General features: G+C 36.0%; 1 protein-coding gene across 6 annotated transcripts in view; it reads right to left on the reverse strand.

Annotated features, from left to right (window-relative positions):
* Positions 1-22,483, reverse strand: part of LOC124634981 (tyrosine-protein kinase Src64B) — a 66,775-nt gene that overhangs the window by 35,998 nt on the left and 8,294 nt on the right. The window contains exons 1-2 of one of the 6 annotated variants that reach the window (XM_047170693.1): positions 11,942-12,252; positions 3,137-3,166 (exon numbers count right to left, since the gene is read on the reverse strand). The exons of 1 other annotated variant lie outside the window; for it this stretch is intronic. The gene's annotated coding sequence lies outside the window, so the exon portion shown is untranslated. Of the gene's footprint in view, positions 1-3,136; positions 3,167-11,941; positions 12,254-22,483 lie in introns of those variants that run through there. 4 more of the 6 variants (XM_047170692.1, XM_047170695.1, XM_047170691.1 and 1 more) reach the window with 4 other exon arrangements.

Consider the following 22,483-nt stretch of genomic DNA (forward strand, 5'->3'; position numbering starts at 1 on the left):
ACATCGATATTCGTCGGATTTTCCTATCCTGTGGCGGTCAACAAACCACGGTTCAACGATCCGATACACGCAGGGTAACAATGTAAATGAAATTCTATAACCTTTCCACCATGGAGACCATAAAAATGTCCGCGAAAACAATAGGTGTTCGGTAAAATAATAGTGTCTAGGGGTGCCGAGGTTTCTTTAAAATAATCTCTGAGATTACAGCAGGTAATCTATACTATGTTTAGGGGAAGTGCTTAACTTAAGAAGGTGCAGTGGTCTTAGCCACACATTTGTTTATCGTAAGCGAAAACTATGTGAAAGGAAAAGATGCGTAACAAAAGTTTTGTTTCCAAAATCACGGATATCGAAATAAGTATCACTAAATAAGTTATTATTTTTTTATTCCTCGATATCGATATTATCAATGTCCATTGTAATATAGCCATCGTAATCGTAATTTTCGTTTTTTCGTTTTCTTACTGAAACAGCACGCTAGTCTCGAATTTAGACAGAGCTCAAAACCAAAGCGGAGAGACTACGCAGTGTGTGAACGAACGTTTATTCCAAAAACCTCATTTTCTCGCAGATTTTACCCATTTCTCGGACCTTTTATGTATAATAAAATAAACAAAATATTAGCAATATATCCATTGAATAAACCGGCTGTTAAAAAATCCCTATTTGAGTGGCTTTGCAAACTGTCATATGAGGAGACAGAAAATCTCCTAATGATACCAGAGTAAGAGTCTACTATCGCTAAACATTCATTACTGTACACACCCTCTCTATAACACACACACATACACAACTCACATTCACACACACACACATATACACAATGGAGAGGAGAGATACCTCACACACAACACGCTATCTAAAATATGTTAGCTCCTATATAGTAATATATTATTTTATCTTTTTTTGTTTATCTTTCAAGTCTGTTCACTTTTAAAAGTTACCTGTGTATTATTTTATTGAACAAGACCCCGAGGATAGAGGCGCTGTATGCTGAAATACAGGCCATAAACCTAGTTCAGCAACAGATGCTACAGTTAGACACAATATTATTATATATGGATAACTGTAATTAGATATTAAGCATGAATTGTGTAACAGCTTTTTTCTGGTGTAATAAATATATTATCTTGTATGTCTCTGACCGACCACGGGACTACAGAGTCCCGGATTTTTGGAAGGCGAACGTGGGGCCGAAGCCAACACGCTGAAGCCCTTTTGAGACAACTTTAATGAAATGGCGACACAAAACCGACGATTATCCCCGTATACACTATAGAAATGTACCCAAGGACAATCCCCGGTTCTGTGCTAAACTATTGCTAACTATGGATGAAAACTACTTGGGCTATTGTGATGGGATGCTAATGGACTAGGAATGGGGAAACTACGGGAACTATGGCACCTGCCGATGACAATGTATTAAATACATGTTAAAATGGCAGGTGGAGACTCGCCAACTCACTTACTGGGCCCCCGGGAATCAGTCACTGAAAAGCAACAAGAGGGCAACAGGGACATGAGCGGCTGAGAAGGGTGAGGATACCTCGGCGGACTTTAAACGCAGATCACGCGCTCCCTGTGGGTCCAGCATCACCGGCCCACTCGCCACTTACCACGAGGCACCTACCCTCCGAGCAGGACTAACCTTGCTCTAGCGACTCCACTCTGACCGGCCGATGAAGGCAAGCCAAGAGGCGGGAGACCTATCCCCCGTCATGCTTCACTCCGGCAGGCCGGAGATGGGGGACAGTATACTCTCCCTGGAGCACTCGGATATATAGCCCCGCGGGGTCGCTACTCCCCGTCATCCGCCTCAGATGCCCTGCGGGGCTAAATATATTATTATTATATTATTAATCGATACTTGTATCAAAATAATCGTTTCCTTATTTTTTAAACATGCCAAAAGATAACGATCATGTGATATGAATTTACTTTTAAATTTCTTTTTTTCAGTTGGAATGGTTTCAGATTTACATTTTTATCTATTTTCTTCTCAAAAATTAATTCTTCTTCAGATTGCTGCAGTTAGGGTTACCAGATGAAAAAATCAAAAGTCAAAATGGAAAAGTCCTGAGATTTTCTACAGATGAGAATTTTCTCTCAAAAACGTATTTATTAATTAATAGATAAGTATTGAGTATTTATTAATACATAAGTATTGATTTTAATTGCAATTGTTACCAAAAGAAGATTGTTTTTAGTTCGTTTTACTTCGATAAATAAGTATTGATTTTAACTACAATTGTTACCAAAAGAAGATTATTTTAAGTTTGTTTTAAATTTATACATAAATATTGATTTTAACTACAATTGTTACCGAAAGAAGATTATTTTTAGTAGTTTAATAAGAGAGATCTTTAAAATGTAACCTGTTTTTTATTCAAAATCCTGAGCTATCACTAGATTTGCTAAATCCGGCCGGAATCCTGAGAAGAGTCGAAAAATCCTGAAATCTCAGGACAAATCCTGAGATATGGTAACCCTAGCTGCAGTGCAGTTATTACGTAATATTTGAGTTGCAGCTAAGAAAGGAAAACGAGATTTTTAAAGCCTTTCATTATTTCGTATCACAGGTGGCCGGCTATCATATTTAAATAATTACCTAACGATAATAATTTGATCTCCTAATAATTAAATATGGAAAAATACAGGTCTAATGTTACTTTGTATTATGTACAAAATTACCAAAAATGCCTACTAAGAACATACACAACAGCCAATATAATCCATTATGGCATAGTTATCTTTGCAATAACACAGAACACACATTTACGAATCTCCATGCAACTTGCTTATGTGTGCTTACATTATACTAATATTCTATTCTCAGTACTCTTAATTATATATTCGGGGATTTTACGTGTACTAATTGTTGAGAAATAATGAACAATACAATATGATGATTTGGGTAAAAACGGCCGTTTTTACAATGATTACGTACCTACATAAGTAGGTACACAAAAAGATGACCTGTTCTTGTAATTCGTGGTTCTTGTCACAATACCAAATAAGATTTTTAACCACAGTTTTGACCTGTGTATTCAAGAATATTAGGTATGTAGTGTGTAATGTACATAGAGTGGTGAATAGACCTTTCTCTCTACAGTAGTTGGTATATTAAACTCACCACTTTTACCAGGCTTTACATGTCTCGTACCTGAAAAGAAAATAATTATAAAAGCATTAATTAAGTGTATAATAAAAACACGCTTAGTTACTTAAGAGCGGATCGTGTGACTCATGAAATTGAAGCAATTAGGTGCTTATGCATAATATTTTGTGTTTAGTTTATCCCTATTATCCAGTTAAAACATTTTATGTGGAGTTTAGGATTAAATAGACCATTGCCATTAAGTACCGTCTAGACATAGTTGTGTATCTATTTAATCTTTGTACACAACTACATGAAACATGTATTCCTAAGCTTGGAAACAAAAAAGTCCAATATTAGTTGTTATACTTATGTTGACATACATACAAAACTCGCATGTAATCGTAGAAGTCTCGAATGGGTGTGTTTTAACGTATGTAAGTAAATAGGTCAAGAAGCAAATGCAAACGAAGAATAATGTTTGTAGAGGAATTTATATGAACATGGTTTAATAATAATTTACGGGAAAACATGTTAGTTTACAAGACTAACAATAGAAAAATAAATCACACAAATAACACAAGTGACTATACTTCGGCCGTTCAGAGAATGCGTTCCTGACACCTATCAGTTAGTCACGACTAGTGATGGGCACAACATAACACTGAGTTCGTTACCGTTCCTTCAAAATGAACCGCCGCATTATTTTAAGATTATTTTCGTTTTAAATTGGCGGAATCATTTGTTTTATATTTTAGTTATTTAAGTGGAAACCAAAAAAAGGTAATATTCATATAATAAAATTGTTTTATTTATTCTTTGTTACAAGTAAATTGAATTGAATGTGCGAACAGAATATTAATCAGACTCCGATTTGCTTGAGGAGGTGGTGTCTTCATCATCATCTTCGCCTACATGTATAATTATATTATTATCAATAACAGAATCAATCCTGATATCTCGGTCTAACAAAAGCCGGGTAATCAAATAAAAACAGATCGAAAACACTTGAAAAACGTGGTCTATGCGCACGAAACGACAACGGACGACTGTTTTAGCGTCACAAAATGGCGGCCCATAACGCCATTTGGGGTTACCATTTTTAATCTAAGTATAAAAATGCGGTTTGGTCATAGTTTTATTTTTATTTTTCATAAAAGTTATAATTAAGTCTTATAGTCCATTATTTTCCAATTCTTAAAAAGAAAATCAAAACGTATTATTTTATATTATAACTGTATAAGAACAGATTACGATACTTGCCTGTTATTTTTAGCACAGCACTACAAAATATAAACCGCTGACATAACCTTGTAATAGCGCAGTATAGATTTAGAAAAATATTGTTTACCAAGTTATTTGACACTCAGTTTGGCACAAAATTATAACATTCATTGATTATTGATATAATAATGTTGTTTTAATGCTCCTCAATTGTTAAAACGGTAAACAACCAGCAAAAATATTTTTATCGTAACTGCAACGCCATTGCAAAGTTACGTCGTCAGTTCAATCGCGACGTGTCAGGAACGCATTCTCTGAATGGCCGAACTATAATCTATAGACATTTAAAATATGTATAGTTCGGCCATTCAGAGAATGCGTTCCTGACACGTCGCGATTGAACTGACGACGTAACTACATTCATTGATTATTGATATAATAATGTTGTTTTAATGCTCCTCAATTGTTAAAACGGTAAACAACCAGCAAAAATATTTTTATCGTAACTGCAACGCCATTGCAAAGTTACGTCGTCAGTTCAATCGCGACGTGTCAGGAACGCATTCTCTGAATGGCCGAACTATAGAAAGCATACTTAAAACCTGACAAATCAATATTACTTTACGCCTTCCGAAGTAGGCTAACAATCATAATACAATCAGCTCCAAACAGAACGATCGCTTTCTAATATATTCGCTTCCATCCTCAATCTCCGTTTCTAAGAAGACATGGCTCACTAAACATATGATTCGTGATAGTGTTGCGATGCGTTGAAATTTATCTCAATTACTGTTCATCAAAATACTTTCAATGATTTCACCAATCATAAACGTCGTTTCCTAACGCAATTTACTCAACCGTTTATTAATTTGCATGGTGGTTGCAAAAATGTTCTTGCAAACATTAATTAGGTCTCTAAATATTGAACCGAGTTAACTGAATACTGACCCAATTTCGTGATTAGGTTTCATTTATTAAGCTTCCCATTTTGGGCGGTAAACAAATTATTGGCTAATTACTGTTGGTGCGTAACGAGGTTTGTTGAAGTAATGTGTAGAAATAACTTATACGTTTATGCGGTTAGGCAACATAAAATAATGTACTAGGTATAATGTTTAAATTGGTAATGGGTTTTTACAATTCGAAGCAGCTGGCGCCTGTAATGAATGAAAGATATTTTCCAAGCAGTATTGTTAGTACCAACTTAAACAAAAGCTTGTAATTTCGAAACGTGTAAGTAATAAAGAACAGTTACAATCAATAGCTATATCTACTGATCACGTTGACCAACACAAAAGATTGTGTAAGTTCGTTTAATAGCTTTGAAGGACCGGCCTATTGTTTGGACTCGGAGCAGCTGAACTGTTTCCGATAATACGTCCCTTTGTGTGACCAACGCGTTCTACTGCAAAGGTTCGTCAGCAGTAGTGTTTTAAATCTAGTCGGGTAAAAAGTATCTACCGAATTGATCGAAACATGATGTCGTTTTCGGTTAACGGCCACTCAAGTGAGGTCAGCGCACCACAAACATCGGAGACGCACTGCCATTCCGAGTTTTATGGTGTTTTATCAAGGTACCGTTGAGACAACTCCACTTTTACTACTCGACAACTTTGCTTGCAACAATATTCTACTCCCGAACAAATATTTGTCGGAAAATATCATTAGGTTCACTTGGAATACTACCAAGTTCAGTGTTCCCCTAAAAATCTATATTTATCTTTTCTATTTATGTGTCTTCAAAAGGAGTGTTCACATTTCAATCATCAGTGAACGCCAATTATTAAGAAGTTCATTCTATACAGTTCCCTTTTCTAAATGGTTGCATTTACACCCTTTGAAGTTCTGCTCACGAATATGATATATGGCAATATGAGCCCCACCACAGCTTTTGCTTCATTCATCAAACAAACTCTGGACACTATATTGTGTTCATAATTAATAGGTCCAATGATCAATCTTCTCGCAACGTTATTTACAATACATATGATGTGTTTTGATTATCTTATTAATTATCTAGGCAGTTAGATATGTATCTTGATAAGATGATTAATTGCGCGAAGCGACGACGTACGCGAATAGCGTCCAAGTTTATCTTGATAATATAATTCAAATTATAATTGGATATTATGCTATAAGTATAATGTACTTGAATAAGGGCAGCGCTTTTATCCCTAGACACTTGGGTCACGCACTGCTAATTATATTACTCCCCGGGGAAAGTACTTCTGTGGGTTATAGCTAATTTGAAAAAGCAAATAAACTATGGAACTCGCCCTGATTCGGGTATTCGTTAGATGCATGGGAAATGGGAATTTAATTGCTGAACATGTATGAAATGTAAATGTTTTAGTAATTAAAATTACAAAACTAAAATAGATCTTACTCATATATAATAACGATTACCTATACCAAGAGAGCTTTAAAAACAAAGTAAACGTAATATAGAACCGTTCGAACAATACCTACTAATCTATAAATAAATGTTTTATATCTCGACCCGCATACGTTCACCCATCACTTGGTAATCCCATATAAGCTACAGTTTTATTATCCCGTGATGATGGAGCAGATTAACTAATGGTAATGGTAGTCTGTAGTGTTAATTGGATTTAATTTAGTATGTACTGCTAACACGCCCATCGAGAAATCTGGGCTACAGCCTCTAATCCCACTGTGAATGTCGATACTTTTATGACGATTGATGTCTTGAAAGTTGAATGAAATATTATAAGTAGCGAAAATGTGAATTCCAATGTTAATTTGTTGATTAGAGAAATGGGTTGTGGGGATTCAAGTTCATGTGATGATGTTCAATACGGTTGAATGTCTTTGCAATTTGGGAAAGCTGTAACTAAATATTATAATGGTATTAACGAACATAATACATCGATAGGAGAAAACAGCCCACGCGAACTAAATAATGAACCCACGACATTAGAAGCGAAAGCTGTTAAATGTGGTACAGTTCATACTAACAAGCCTTGATTTTCTTTGGCAAAGTATTATCACAATAATTAGATCAATAGAATAAAACAATAGAAAGGCGGATGGCTTTAATGATTTGATACTGATAAAAGCAACGATCTGGACAACGAGTGATACTTCTGCTGTCGAGATAAATAAGTAGACGATGACTACTTGAAACAAAATTATATCTCCAACAAAAACCAACAGTTAATTCGTGATTGCGTTTTTAATGACCCAAAAGCGATTAACCTTTAAATGCTAAAGTATCCCTTCGAAATGCCGAGCATTAAACATGTCACTGATAATGTTTCTGACGCATAATATTCGGTTTGTATAAAGCTATACACTGATCTTATCCTGTTATGGTACAAGCAAAAATGCTAATGAAATATTTTTATGTTTGTATTGCATAAAAGTCAGATCTCAGTGTATGTAATTCGAGCTGTAGTTTGGGTAACCAAAGTTTTGAGGCTATTTAAAGAGGCCCCTTTTTGTGAATTTTCAAAAGGTTTGGATGTCCACATCCGTTTCATTCTAACATGTTTCTTGATTTAGCCTACTGCGCCGATTTCCCATAGCAGAGAATATCAAACAACATCAATCCATACATTCAACTACTAACCATAGAATTAAATTTATCCTTGAAACAATCGCATAATGACAGGCAGTAAGTATCGTTGATGGAACCGACCTCCGTAACACCGTACTTAGGTACGTAGATTACCGTGCAATAATCACATCGAGTTCCGAAAGTCATCACTAAGCTACCATCAACAAGTGTTTTAATGTTAGTAATCTCCTGAGCCGCTCTCGTGCTCAGTCTATCAACAAACGGCGCTTCCGTTCATATAAACACAAGGAAAAAACTTTTCCTGTACCATGCAACGTGGTCACGACTTGAATTACCGTAATTACATTTGTTCAGTAATATAATGATGTTATAAACATTGGATGTACGTACAGATAAAATCTTGTTTTGGCTTTGTTCATTGCTAGCTTTATTTGCTTTTTCATTGCAGTCTTCGATCAACATTGTTCGAGACTGTTTGCAAAAAGCTACAGAAAAGCAGAGGATCAATATTTCGGTTCAAATGTACAAATTTTGCCGTAGTGCTTTTGCATGTTTTTTTGTGTTTGCGAATCTTAAAACGAAGGCATGTTGAGAATAATTTTCCTGTTTTGTTTAAGATCTTGCTAAAATACAAAATGTTTTCGTCACACCTCTTTCCTGCCGATTTATAACAGAAATATTTTTTTGAAGTAGCTGGAATTATTTCATGTTTCTGCCTATTACAATTGCTGTTTGCTGAATGCTGTAAGCATAAAATTATGATCGTTATCTTTCAAAGACATTATGATTTATCAGAATATTCTCATCAGTTAGATCATCACCATCAGACAATGTTGTCAAGTTTTATCTTGACGTCTACATCAACTGATTGTCTGAACTATTGTGACCGGTTCTATTAGATTGCAATATTCTTAATGGTGTGTACGTAGTAGAATGACAGCAGATTTCTTATCATAGAGCCTTGACTTAATTTGTAGACTCAAAATTAGACCCTTAACCTCAGAGTAGAAATGCGTAATAGCAAATTCCATATAAAAAGTTGTCTCTCCAGTGAGTGAGTTCGAAAGTATAATTTTACTCTCTTCAAGAAAATAAGGAAAGATGTCTCGGATGTGTAGTGCGTAATTGCCCAGTGGGCGTGTTTATTCGTGTAATTGTTCGGATGTATTAGTGTCAAGATTAGCTATGCCGGTGGCGTTCGAGGGTCACGAGTATTCGTGGAAGCTCTTCGTTAATTTCGCAACAACCAACACGTCGACCCACGTCCGCTCGTCAGAGTTTTCTTGATTTTATGTTAATGATCTGTTAGTTTGCTAACGTATGAGCTATTTAAACTAATCTTATTTCAAATCAATCACTCCGCTTTAAATAAACTGGCATCAGAATTCTAAAAGAGGATTAAAACACGACTCTACACTTCGTTTGCATGGTGCAAAGCCATCCATTTCCATACAAAATTGATACAAGCCACCGGCAGGAAATGGTGACTGCGATACCAGACACTATCTCGTCGTGAGGTGCATTCGTCAGACTTTGGTTGCATTATATCACGCGGTACGATATTGTTATACGTACCGACGAGACAGAACAATAAATAGTTTACAGACAAACAATTCTACGTAAACTTGTTTTCTCAGCTTGGAATGACCATATTACACAAGAACAGAGTTACGTATATGGAAAAATGTTCATAGACTTTCCTATGTGTGATTAACTCGTATTCAAGCTTAGAAGGCGGATGGTGTAATGGACAAACACACTCAGGTGTCTACTTCCCCGAAGCGCTGGGTGGAAGAGTGCGCAGCCCATAAATATTAATGACAAACACCGATTCAATAGCCAAGCGGCAGACAGGTCAGCGCCCTTTGATCCGATTGTTAGATGCTCATTCTCAGATGTAATTAGAAATGCCTTGTACAGCTAATATACTCCAGAAGGAATGTGTAACTTGAATAAAACATGACCTACAGAGGCTTCCCAAGGTTTAAAAGAATTCTTGGATTTAAATGACCAAATAAAGTGACCCACAATACAAGTAGGTGCGATCAATCACATGACATGATACTGTATTTACAATAAACATCGTTAACCTGAATACATTCGTTCACTTTAGTCCGTAGCTTAAATTCTCCGACTCGTTGAGTAAGCCTTCAACAAGTCAAGCAACATTTCTTCATCCGATATACCAACTAGATTATTGAAATGCAGCAATAAAAAGAAAAATTGAGAATATCAGGTCAGTAAAAGACCAATGCAAAGCAGAATTTTAATTGGTCAAAAATGTGAACATTACATCAGCCTTGATTTATTGAAATGATTCATTTCAACAGCTCGATGAAACAAAAGAAAAAAGTATTCAACGAGTCGATTTTGTGTGCCACTAATGCGGCGAGAGATTGTCTTCGTCGGAAGTCCTCCTTAGTGACGGTTACATCCCAATAAGTGTATGATTCATCACTTACGCATTCGGAGATCATTTAAATTTTAAATCCAAGTATTTATGTAGGCTATCTGAGAGAGTAACTCTCTCCAAGGTGGCCTTGTAAGCAAAAAATGCTACGTAATAAAAACAATTTTTGTTCCACATCAATAAATAATCATTGTTAGATATACATTGGGTAGATAACTGATGTCAGCCAGCAGGACTATAAATCGGTACTAAGTGATCGAACGGGTCAGTGTCCTCTACATTGATTGTAAGCGAACGTAGCAGACAATAAAGCAAATTATATTCTCGTAGATACGACAAACCGATTTCATCATATCAATATCCCGTTTCAATAACAAGGAACAGTCAGTAGGATTTATTAACCTAGTAGAAGGATCAATATTAGCCCAGGTTCGTTTAAGAAAATGTATCAAACGCTTATCATAAGTCTAAGTTTCATTATTATGGATGAATGGAGTGAAAAAAAATTAAATCCAGTGCACAGAGGACTGGTTGATGTTGAATTGGCAGCTTGACCCTTGTTAGGTCACCGGACGTTTGTCTCGTTAAATAAAAGTGTGTGAGCAACAGGGACAGCTATGTCGCAATAAACACTACTTAACATCGCTTCATGACCATATTCGAATTTTGGAACATGAAGAACATTGCTTAAATAAATACGGTCAGACCGAATTCATGGAAGGATTGCGATATTATCTCCCGTTTTTGAAATAATCTCAAAAAAAAAATCTTTCTGTCGTTAACAATTTATGCAATGTTCCGAATTATTAATACCTATTTGAGAAATAATGTGTGAGAATAACGTAAGCCTGTTAATTAAACTGTAGTAGAAAGCGTGATCACAGACAATTTATTTTTAGACTCGTAAAAGTGACGAAAATGCATTTTGCACAATGAGCTCTTTTGGACGCAAAGCTAATGTGTGAAAGCAGAGTATTGTTTCGTGTGAAAGTAATCCAATTATGAGAAAATATAGTGAACGTTACATAAAAATTACATATGATTTGCTGTAACGAGCACGGGTTGTTAAAGAGAGTATTATCTCGAGAGATAAGCGTGCCTATGCTATATAACCAACCATATACACACGAAGTCATGTTAGAACTTGTTTGTGATATGGGTCCATAGTTACAATAACTTACTTATAACTTCAAACTTGTGAGTAATAGATTTAGGGCAAAAAAGGAGCAAAAATTCTGAAGAACCTTGGCGATATTGTGATGTCGCCGCAACTTAGAGATCTAAAAGGTTTGCCTGAATAGTGGAATCATTTTTAAAACCCAAATGCGTGGCAGTATTCACACGGAAATCCCTATCGTGTCTACTCTACATGGACTTGGCAACCCCTCCATAAAGGAGATATAACACTGTCTCACTCTTACACGACGAATTCACCCTCCTTTATAGGATCGTGGGATAATTAAATATTTATGTCATCACAGACGGCCTGATCAACTTACATATCAGAAATAAAATTCTAGATAATTAATAACATTAAATATGTTTGTACAAGAAACATTGAAACAGTAATGTTTCCATCATACCAAACATCATCATAGTAAACTTAGTAAGAACACCAGCTTAAATGAAGAAACAAAATTAAAATCAAATGAAGAAACATACCAACCTTTATATTTATCAAGATTTTAATTCACCAAAAACATCCCATAGATGATAAGCACTGTCACGAACTTAGTTAAAATAAACTATGCCGACACTACCGAATCCGTTTACAAACACTTTACAGCTACGATTGAAACAAATTAATTTACAAACACACAAACCACAAACAACAGCTTAATAGATGGCCGACAATAATACCATATGACAAAACAGAGGACACATAGTTATAAATTTCTACAAAGCTCGAAGTCGTGGAGCTTTTTTCAAACGAAAAGACGTGAGGTTCGTACGTACGTTCGATACAGACTGCATCACTCAGAACGGAGACGACTGCGGTCGGGGGGCGGGAGGGCGGGGGGAACGCACTAGGGGGCGCGCGCGTCGAACGCTACCTAGCACAGCCGTCGAACTAGCCTATGTCACTGTCGCTGATTTGATAACCAATGTACACAAAGCTAACGATATCCCACTTTACGAACTTGTGGAAGAAAGACATCATGCAGTACAGTCACCAAAAAGTATTCAAAGGCAAAACAAACTGACGATAGAAACTACGAAAACAGATGTCTTTGACAAAGCGGGTGACAAAAACAAACAAAAACTTGGGATTACACAGAGAACAATAAATCACTCCTAGACGGAGGGTTAGAGTATACTATTGGTACAGAAACTACTGCGAGAAAATAAAACAGAGCTTAACATAAACAAATATATAAAAGAATTTGGTGTAAAAACAACGTTTAAATTATATAAAAAAGGAAGAACATTTACTGCTAATGAATCTTCAAAGTTTTGTGATCATCTCGCTCCTTAAATCTGGGAGCTTTCGAACTAAAATAGATTAAAATAAACTCTACATTTTGTAGCGAGTTAAAAAATTATCTTCACTGCTCTTCACGTCGTGATGCATCTGGGACCAAAATAAATATTGACGAGAAAGTATCCTATCTTGCACAATTTAAGTAACATTTGGTATACTAATTTTGTTACGTGTAGAGTACAGACGAAATGAAAGCTACGTGTTTACTCGGAAAGTAACATGAAGATAAAGATTGTAAATTGTTTTATGTTCAGGATTTAATGGGTATTCTGAAACATCCGAATCGTAAAGCCGAAGAAAGCAGTCAGCCAGCCATAACTACGCAAAAATGTTTTGTGACTCCCAAAAAACTAATTAAGATTCGCAAAATATTGATGGAAAAAGTAGTTTTACAGAATATGAAAATGTGGAGCTGAAAAGTTTGATGAATTTCCCCGATGACACTCTAAAACCGATTGCATAAAGTGGCGGAAAAAGTGGACGCTTACGAACACCACGTTTTGATAACTTCTCGCGTACGCTGTTAAAAATTATGTTTTGCATTTCGAGTTTGCTGGGTTCCCGAGTGAGTGTAAAAAATAGGCGTATCTTTTTGCCTAAATGCTTGCAGTTGGAAATATAGCAATATGTTCAGAAACATGATTTTTAATATTGCTATAACTTTACAAGTATATGTACATTCAATGTATGTCGATGTGATTTCGTTTTTCTATTTAGTATTGTCACGCAAGCGTTCAGGCATTCGAAACTAGAACAATTTCATCTCTAGAAACAGCCGGTATTAATTGATTCTGAGTATTCAAGTATACTGTAGTATTTTTAAACAGTAATGCTGGTGTTAAATGAGACCAAGCCCAACTTTCCTGCAAATGTTTTGTTGGTGATCTATAAATATCCAGTAATTGTGTTCTAGTTTCGCTTTAGCCCTTCTTAAGCAGCTTGAAATGAACATTGTGAGATTACTGAGTAGTTGGTAGTTTAAGTCAAAGTAATTTAAAATAAGTGCAAATCGTTAATTTTGGGGCTAAAAAATACCATCATTAACTGCAACTCGGATTTACAATACCTTAGTCATGAACTCAAAGGAAATAAACGAAAAGTCCTGTTAAACACATCCACATCCCGTTTTAATGAATGCACTGTCTCTGATTCATACGCATCGTAAAATCAGAGTGCAGTCAACCGGCTGCTAAGTTCACAGCCAATAAAGAGCTATTGAAGTAGAACCCTTCTAATTTCTAAACGATACAAGTAATACAATATAAACTCTATTTACCAAAGACGCAAGGAGATTGTGAAACAGAGAATGATCATTCTGATAAATAGAACAATTAAGAATCGCCGAACAATGTAAATCATTCAACGATATTGACTCATACATTGGTGAGTAGAAAATCTGGTGCAGATGCTACGAAAACGGTAATAAATTACTTAAGTCACGGCATCTCGCACGCGGCGAACGTTTTGTTGTTCCTCATGAACGTTTAATTTTAACTCGGTGAAAATATCGAGCAAATCGCACCGGAAGGTTTCTTGGGATATAGGGCTTTACTTTTCCGTTTCAATCGACCTAGATGTGGTGAAGAAAACAATAAAGAGGGTCGTTTAGAATTTGATAAGATGGAACAAGAACAAATGGTACACCACGCTGTGCGAAAGTTAAGTGTCCCTTACGCCGACAAAGTGAGGCAATAAAAATATACGAGAGCCACGCCCGAACGCTGCAAGCGTGTCGATCGGCTTCGTCCGAATTTGCTTGTTGTACTTTGTGTTTTCAGGCGACATTTGGTAAGCAAACACAAAGAAGATTTATTGCGTACGGCGTGTGTGGTAGGTCTCTTTAAATCTTGCCGGCACTCCATCATGTGTATTGATTTATTTTCTAGTTTCCGCTTCTTTTAATTTTCTAAGTGACATCATTATGTACAAAGTCAGAGCTGAAAAATAGTATGTTATAAGATTTTATATAACTTGGGCTTGGAACTTTGTAAACTACTAGTTATGTACTTTGAATGAATAAAGCAGAATGGTTGTAACGCGTATGAAGATAAAGATGTTTCATTAACAAATTAAACGTTCCATTACAAAGTCTCATTTTACATGTGTCACTTTGAACCAGCATATGTAACAACAAAGAAAACTGAACATTTTCACAATTCATGTAGTTCTATCAGAATGTAAAAAACTTACACCATATTGCTGAAAGTGAGAGTTCAGAACGTTTTGGCATGTGCTCAGGGAGATGGCCCCTCAAAGTGTATGTAGTGCTGCATTCTATGTAGCAGCAGCTGTGGGTGGGGCATTTGTGTAACGGTCCTGACATTCCGGGACCGAGGGTGAAGAATCGCTTTCAGCCCCGCCTTTACCTATCCAACGCAAAACTGTTGAACGAATTATATCCTGCGCAAATAATTTATCATAATTATTCAGTGACAAGCTACTCCGTTTCTTATAAACAAACAACATTTTATCATCATTACTATTAATAAAAGATTTTCCTTAATCTATTAGTAGTCTTAGCTTCAGACCAATGCCGACTTTTTGCTCAAATGACATCACGTTTCATTCACGGTGGTATCCAAAAGTAACAAAGAGAAGAATTGAATGCGATAATACTCCGTGACGGTTTTGCTAAGGCGTTGCCATTATTATCGATTCCACGGAGAGTCAAAATGAATATCGGTAATCTTTATTTCATTGTCAATTAAATAATCGCATTTCGACTTCAGCCGCTTATAATCCAATCTATCGGATGGTCTTAAGTGCTAGATGGTCTAAAAGAAGATTCGTTCAATATAGGCGACAATTTAATTGCTTTTATTAATTATAGACCTAAAATTTTGATTAAATGCTAAGATTCAAAGTTCAGTAACTAGGTACTAAGTAGTGAATGAAAAGCGCCCACATTAATATTAAAGCGGGGATGAACCAATGCCTTTCAGAATAATAATTATTTTGAATATCAATAGGTTTATTCGGTCACAGGCATCGTCTCTAGCTTAACTCGTGTGAGGTGAATAACATTAACTTTATGAAGAAATATGTGCTATTCACCTTTTTAACCGACTTCCCAAAAAGGAGGAGGTTCTCAATTCGTCGGGATCTTTTTTTTTTTTTTTTTTTTTTTTTTATTTTTTATGTATGTTCACCGATTACTCAGAGACGCTTCGACCGATTTGCAAAATTTTTTTTTTGTTTGATAGGGTTTACCTCCCAGGTGGTCCCATAGTCACCAGGTCAGGATCTGATGATGGAAACCCTGAGAAATCGAGGGCAACTTTCGAAAATCGTAGGCATACGTAGGGTAAAAACTTGACACTAAGGCGCATGTCTGATAACACTATGCAATGGTGAAGGCTTGGAGCTGACCTGATGATGAAGACCAGAGAAGGTCGAGGGAACTTGAACAATGAATGTGTAAAAAACTACCTCGTGTTTGGGCTTATTTTGTTCGTATTGACGAGACCTTTGCAACAGTGAAGGTTTGAAGCTGACCTGATGATGGAGACCAGCGAAGGTCGAGGGAACTCGACAATTGAATATGTAAACTACCTCGTGCTTGGGCTTATATTGTTCGTATTGATGAGAACTTTCCACTGCGGATATGACATGCGGATAGTGACAACTATGCTTGTCACTGAAAAGCTAAAAATAAAAAACTTTTTACAAAAAAATAAAACCGACTCCCAAAAACACTGAAAAGCAAAAAAAAACTATTCTTAGGTGCATCGGCCTAGAAGTCGGTGGCGTTATAAACTTAGTTACATCCATTAGACACCGACTTCTAGGCCGATGCACCTAAGAATAGTTTTTTTTTGCTTTTCAGTGTTTTTGGGAGTCGGTTTTATTTTTTTGTAAAAAGTTTTTTTGTGACACAAAGACCGATTGCAAGTCAGATTTTGGTCTCCAATGAAAACGCTGCCTTAGTTCTTTGAGTTGCTCAGAGATCAAACATCTTTGTGCAAACTCTACTTACAACATTGAAGATGAATGAAAGGACCGTGCTCTTGCGCATGAATGAACATGAACTCATAACAAGTTCAAACCTTTGAACAAACTTGACCCCCTCGCAAAACTCACACAGATTTAACCCGAATTTTAGTAGGCAACGTTCACTTATTCTTTTTTAATTAAATGAACAAAGAAAAGCTCAGACTACACTCAAACTATCACCTCTAGTTAAACTTTTAAATAATAGAGGTCAAGAAGAGTAGTTGACAGTAATTTTAATACAGATGAACAAATACTACTAGAAATTGGTAAATATTTATCAAAAAAATATGAATTATTTGGCTAGCAGTAAACAGCAATAAGTGAATTTCTAGAGGAGACTGGCGGCTCCGTGAGACGCACTGAAGCAAAGGGCAGACGGTGCACTGAACTACCGAATCTTCAAAAGGACGAACATTATTATTAGTCTAGACGATTTACTGAAATTCTAAATTGAGATAAAGTCACAATGGGTATTTGTTTTCAGTGGTCAGCTTATTTATTGGATATCATTAAGTATCTGTGTTATAGTAGTTTGAGAACTAGGGCAAATTGTGGGTCAAATACCTAAAATTATAGGTCAGTAAAATCTCAGGTAATACTAGGAAAGAATATGAGAATAATCTCTAATTAGACCAACATAAGTAATAGTTTATGCATTAAATACAGAGGTTGAATGAACTGGGTCATGATTCATGAGACATTCGCGCAAAGCTTAATGATGTCATATATGGATCTTGTGTATGTCCAATGTTAATTATACGTATGTATGAGAAACTACGTCAGGACACTGGACAGCCTAGATATAGACTGTTCTAAATTTGGAGAATAATTCAACCAAGTATTCAGGACTTTTGAAGTTTACTTAGGTATCTACATCTAAAATATGAGGATCAATTGGGTCCTTTTATTAATACTTGATGTGTTTCATTAGAACTTAAAAAGAAAATAATTAAAAATATACATATCTGATTGAAAGTAATTGTTAAAATTAGGAACCCAGATTCATCCTAAATCTCAGATAGAAGTATTCAAACAGGTTATTGTCGTCAGCCTTTTGGGCGTCAAAACAACATAAAAGCTTTCTGCGGAACGCTAACCTTGACGAACTCGTTGATTGGTGTCATTTCAATCATAGCCATAACCGAACAGAGTTAGGTCAATAAACTTTCCAAAAACGTTCACAATAGCGAATCAAATCTATTGAATTTCATTCTACGTAAAAAGGGTCGGTGGGCTAGTGAACTTGCGCTAAGTGTCAAGACGTATTACAGGACTTATATCGTTGGAATTTTTGAGAAATGGAATAATGTTAATAAAATTGCTGAAATGTAAAGATTTGAAAGTAATCGTCCTGATGGATTATCTATCAAGTCTAGACTATCATCTTAATTGGCAAAGGATCATCAGTAAATAGTAGAATAGTAATCAATAAATCATTAGATGCATTTAGTACAACGACCATATTCAACAGTGATCAAGTAGGCGTGAAATGATGATCCCGCCACACAGAGTCTGTCATGTTAACAGGGTGATCGATACCTTCCGCCCCTTAAATTACCAAGTAATCTCACTGGGTAATTACTCAATTTACTCAAGACAGGAGGCGATACCATCAAAGTGCCGCTGCGGAGATTAACTCGGCTATAACTCACCTGAGAAGTAAGACTTAATGAAAGCTTCGCTTTAATAATAGCCAAACAGTGTATTAATTATCATTAAAAGTTACTGGGCAGCGGTAATTATTCTAAATGGTGCAAAATGATGATTAATTTTATCATACTTAGGATTTACTTAGATGAACACTAATATAAATACACCATACAAAGAATATAAGATATCAAAACTAAACGTTAAACAAATACACTGAAAGCCATATCTAAGCTACGTGCAACAAATAGAAAATTAAGAGTATGGCATTCAAACACCATAGCGATGCCACGCCTAATCGTGAAATGGCACTTTGTGGGTGATGAAGCGACGCATCAGCAAAGATAATTATAACTGGAACGGACGCGACCTAAATACATGCACACGAGAACGACTATTTCCAGACAACCGAAAGGCAAAACAGGTAGATTTCCAAACAACGTCTTCTAAACTTCCAAGCAGGTACACGCAACATTTCGTTTTGTTGAACTCAAGTACATAGGTAAGTACAACAAAGACATCATTAACAGAATACTCCTTTAAATATTTACGGCAGTGGTGATTACACTAATTACTTTTCGATGTGATAACAACAATGTCAAACCAGCAGGATTGATAAATCCATTATGAATGAATCATTTGTAGTAAACATCTTTGGGTATTATAGCTATGAAGATTTCTAAGTAAAGTCTAGAGAGCTGTTTGTTTGTTTGGCTTTGTGTAATTTAAAGAATATAGAGTAAAATCATATTTAGAAAGATCAACGGATTTGAAATTCAATGACTAGGTAGCTAACACGCTTTTATTAGGTCGTCCTGTACGTAACTATGTAATGGAATCTAAGGTAACTAATTTGACTGCGGGTTGTTGGAAAGAGATACCGCGGTCCTGGTATGTACATAAAAGGCCTATGACGGAACACGACGGTTTTTAGTCAGTAAGAGTCTGACACTCCCTCACCGCTGCTAACCCACAGCGGGAGGGTTCATTTGATGATTTTCGACGTCGTTAAAAAAAAAGGTAACTAATTTGACCATCTTCAAAGGATCGTCCTGAAAGTTGGAAGTTAAATGTAGTTCTGATGACAATACAATAAAATATTCCTTTCGTTCTGATCTAATGATGATGAAGCCGGAAGATGACCTGGAACTTCATAATGGGAGTCTTTTAATAAATACGTGCATTTATTGAAAGCGTGTTTTTCTAGTGTTTTTTAAACTGTTATTTCATTTAAATAATAAATAAAAGATTCTTTATATATAGCAGATATTGACACAATGCAAAGTGCAAACAATAGAGCATTCCACTCTAGACGCAAAACAGACTTCAATTCAACGTAACTCTGAATCTATTTTCAACATTGCACAATAATAAACATGACTGAATAACAAACGGTTATGTTAGATTTCGAAAACATAGACGCTATAATGGTTAAACATTGTCCAAAATTGCTCTGTATATTTAAAGGACCCATATAAATGACTATTCGTCCAACAATAGCCGCAGATGTACAAGAGAGCAGACGGGATGCAAATAACAAAAATCAATACGCCGAGCGGGTGAACGCAGCATGCCCAACTTGCATAAAATTATCCTCACAATTTTAACACACCTCATATTAAACGAATATTGATTCCGGTAACTAACAAACATTTTCAAAGCCAGACATGTGCATCATAGCAATACAACATACAACACATAGAAGTCAAGCAACGAGGTCCAGACAGAATTCTCAGACAGTGTCATATACACAACTAAATAAACAATGGAGCTTCCGTTTTGAGACGTCGACTGCCTAAGAAATAGAGTGCAGTAGCTAGAAATCAAAAGGGCATCATAAATTCATGCGGTTAGGAGCATTCATATAATGGTGTCGCCTAGCTCAATTCAACATTACGTTGTTATGTGTATAGCCCACATGAAACCTCTAAGTAAGTGGCTGAGAGACTTGGCGTCTCAGAGCTGGTACTCGAGCGAACCTGTTGACCCAGTGCGCAACGCTCGCGGCAAAAACTTCGCCTGCACCTGCTTTGGTCTTATAGGCACCCAGTATATCGCAGCCGTGGCTATTCAGGCGAAAACCATTGTTTGCGACCTAAAACCATGGTGGGAATACTCGGATGTTAGAAAAAGAAAAAAGGTTGGAAATATCTTTGTCTTTCAGACCATATGTGATTTTGGGGCAATTAAGGTCATCAGTGACGTCTTAATAGCGTTCGTGAATTCTATCGTACTTTGAAATAGAATGCATATTCTTTCAGACAATAAACAATAGCAACGATAAGCGCACTGTGAACTTCATTTTAGATGAAAATGGTTTCAAAGACAAGTACAATAGAAACAAAGGCGGTTTGATTGTAATCAATACCCTACATTCATCATTAGCTCCTTTCTAATACAGGTCTGCGTAGGAGGATCGGTAAGTAGTGTAATGCCGTCACAGCAGCTTCTAGACGGAACTAGAAAGTTTTCCTTACAAAGTAGGCGAAGAATATTACCCGATAATTGGATCACAACGTAGATTACAAATAGGTAGGTTACAGTAGGTAGGTCGTGTTATGCCTTTTGACAAGTAACCAATTAATTTAGGTAACCATAGATACGTAACCTTTGGTTTTAAGGGGTTCCTCTGCATAGTTCAATTACGACTGAAGAGCTAGTACTATCTGAACATTGCTAACCTGAATCTGTGAAGTGGGTACATTAGAGCTAGAATTAAATGTGACGTCAGAGCAAAGCCACTCATTGTTATTACATACGCCGATGATATTATTTAAGTATTTGAAATTCTATAAGTAGAATATTTTTCGTAGTATCAATGTAATATAAATATGGAAACAAATAGCGTTGATTGAAAAATACCGAAACTCGGCTTGCGGCTGACGTTTCATTTTGGGGACAAAGAGTCGGCCAGGAAATTTGACTGTGCCCAAAATGTAATTTGGATTCTGTCATTTGAAGGTTCCGTAGTACTCGTTATCATTAAATCAAATCAAAGAAAAATATCTTTAGCGTCTATAATAGAACCTATCGGTATGGGTACTTACCTAGAACTTTTCTTTTAAAACCTTCACTGCGTTCATTCATTTAAATACTGCAGAGGCCAAAAATAATTCAATTAAAAGTTCTTCTTTCATCACGTCGACGGTTCTAAGGAATTTTGAAACTCCAAAAGGGTCTGTCATCGGGTCATTGACAAGCACAAGAAACGATGTACCTTATCTATACTCCTCGACCTGTGTCAAACTCGTTGACCCACTAGGGAAACACCTCGACGGTCGATTACTAACCTCTCGAACCTCCAATATGCTGACGAAGAGGGGCAGGTACTATACTTAGAAATGTGATGACTAACTACTTTCTAATTTTTACGTTGATTGGTTAATATACGTATGGAGGTAATGATAACAGGAATGAAGACATGGTGTCTTTGTTTGATAGTAGGAAGAGCAGCTATTTTCGGATATAGATTACGGAACCAAACTTTTGGTCACGTAACTCAATTATTGGCCTTTGTTTATAAACAGTTTTGTGTATTCAGGCAGGATTCATTTTAGATTCAATGGGATTCTAAACATTATATCAAATATGGATTTTGTATACATGGATCGAGAGTTAATAGAAATACTTACGTTTGAGAATAGATTTTAGAAAGCGCCAGTAGATAAGCGTAGGCGGTGTATCTCTAATAGATTATCTTTAGCACGAATCACGATACAAAATACACATAAAATATACATGATTTCAACATCTAACTTTTTCCTCTATGAAGTATTATTTACACAATTTTAATCTTCACAAAGTTTAAAGCACAAATACATTAACTCAATAAGTTCATGCTTCTCTCCATAAAAGAGGTCTATGCAAAAGAGAATAAATGAAATACAGTAGGAAATGTATCAGTTGCACCCTCGTCAAAAGGAGGCGTTTTCATGGTAAACGTTATACTTTTCAAGGGTGCAGACAGTTTCAAAAACCATTGTGAGCTAGACACCTCTTTTCACAATGCGCGTATGATTTCATGCGTAGCTTCACTAGCTTGCGGACGTTTCATAATGTTTTTGAGATAAAAGTGCAAATAGCAGT

The sequence above is a fragment of the Helicoverpa zea genome, chromosome 12 (assembly GCF_022581195.2).
Source record: "Helicoverpa zea isolate HzStark_Cry1AcR chromosome 12, ilHelZeax1.1, whole genome shotgun sequence".
Taxonomy (NCBI): domain Eukaryota; kingdom Metazoa; phylum Arthropoda; class Insecta; order Lepidoptera; family Noctuidae; genus Helicoverpa; species Helicoverpa zea.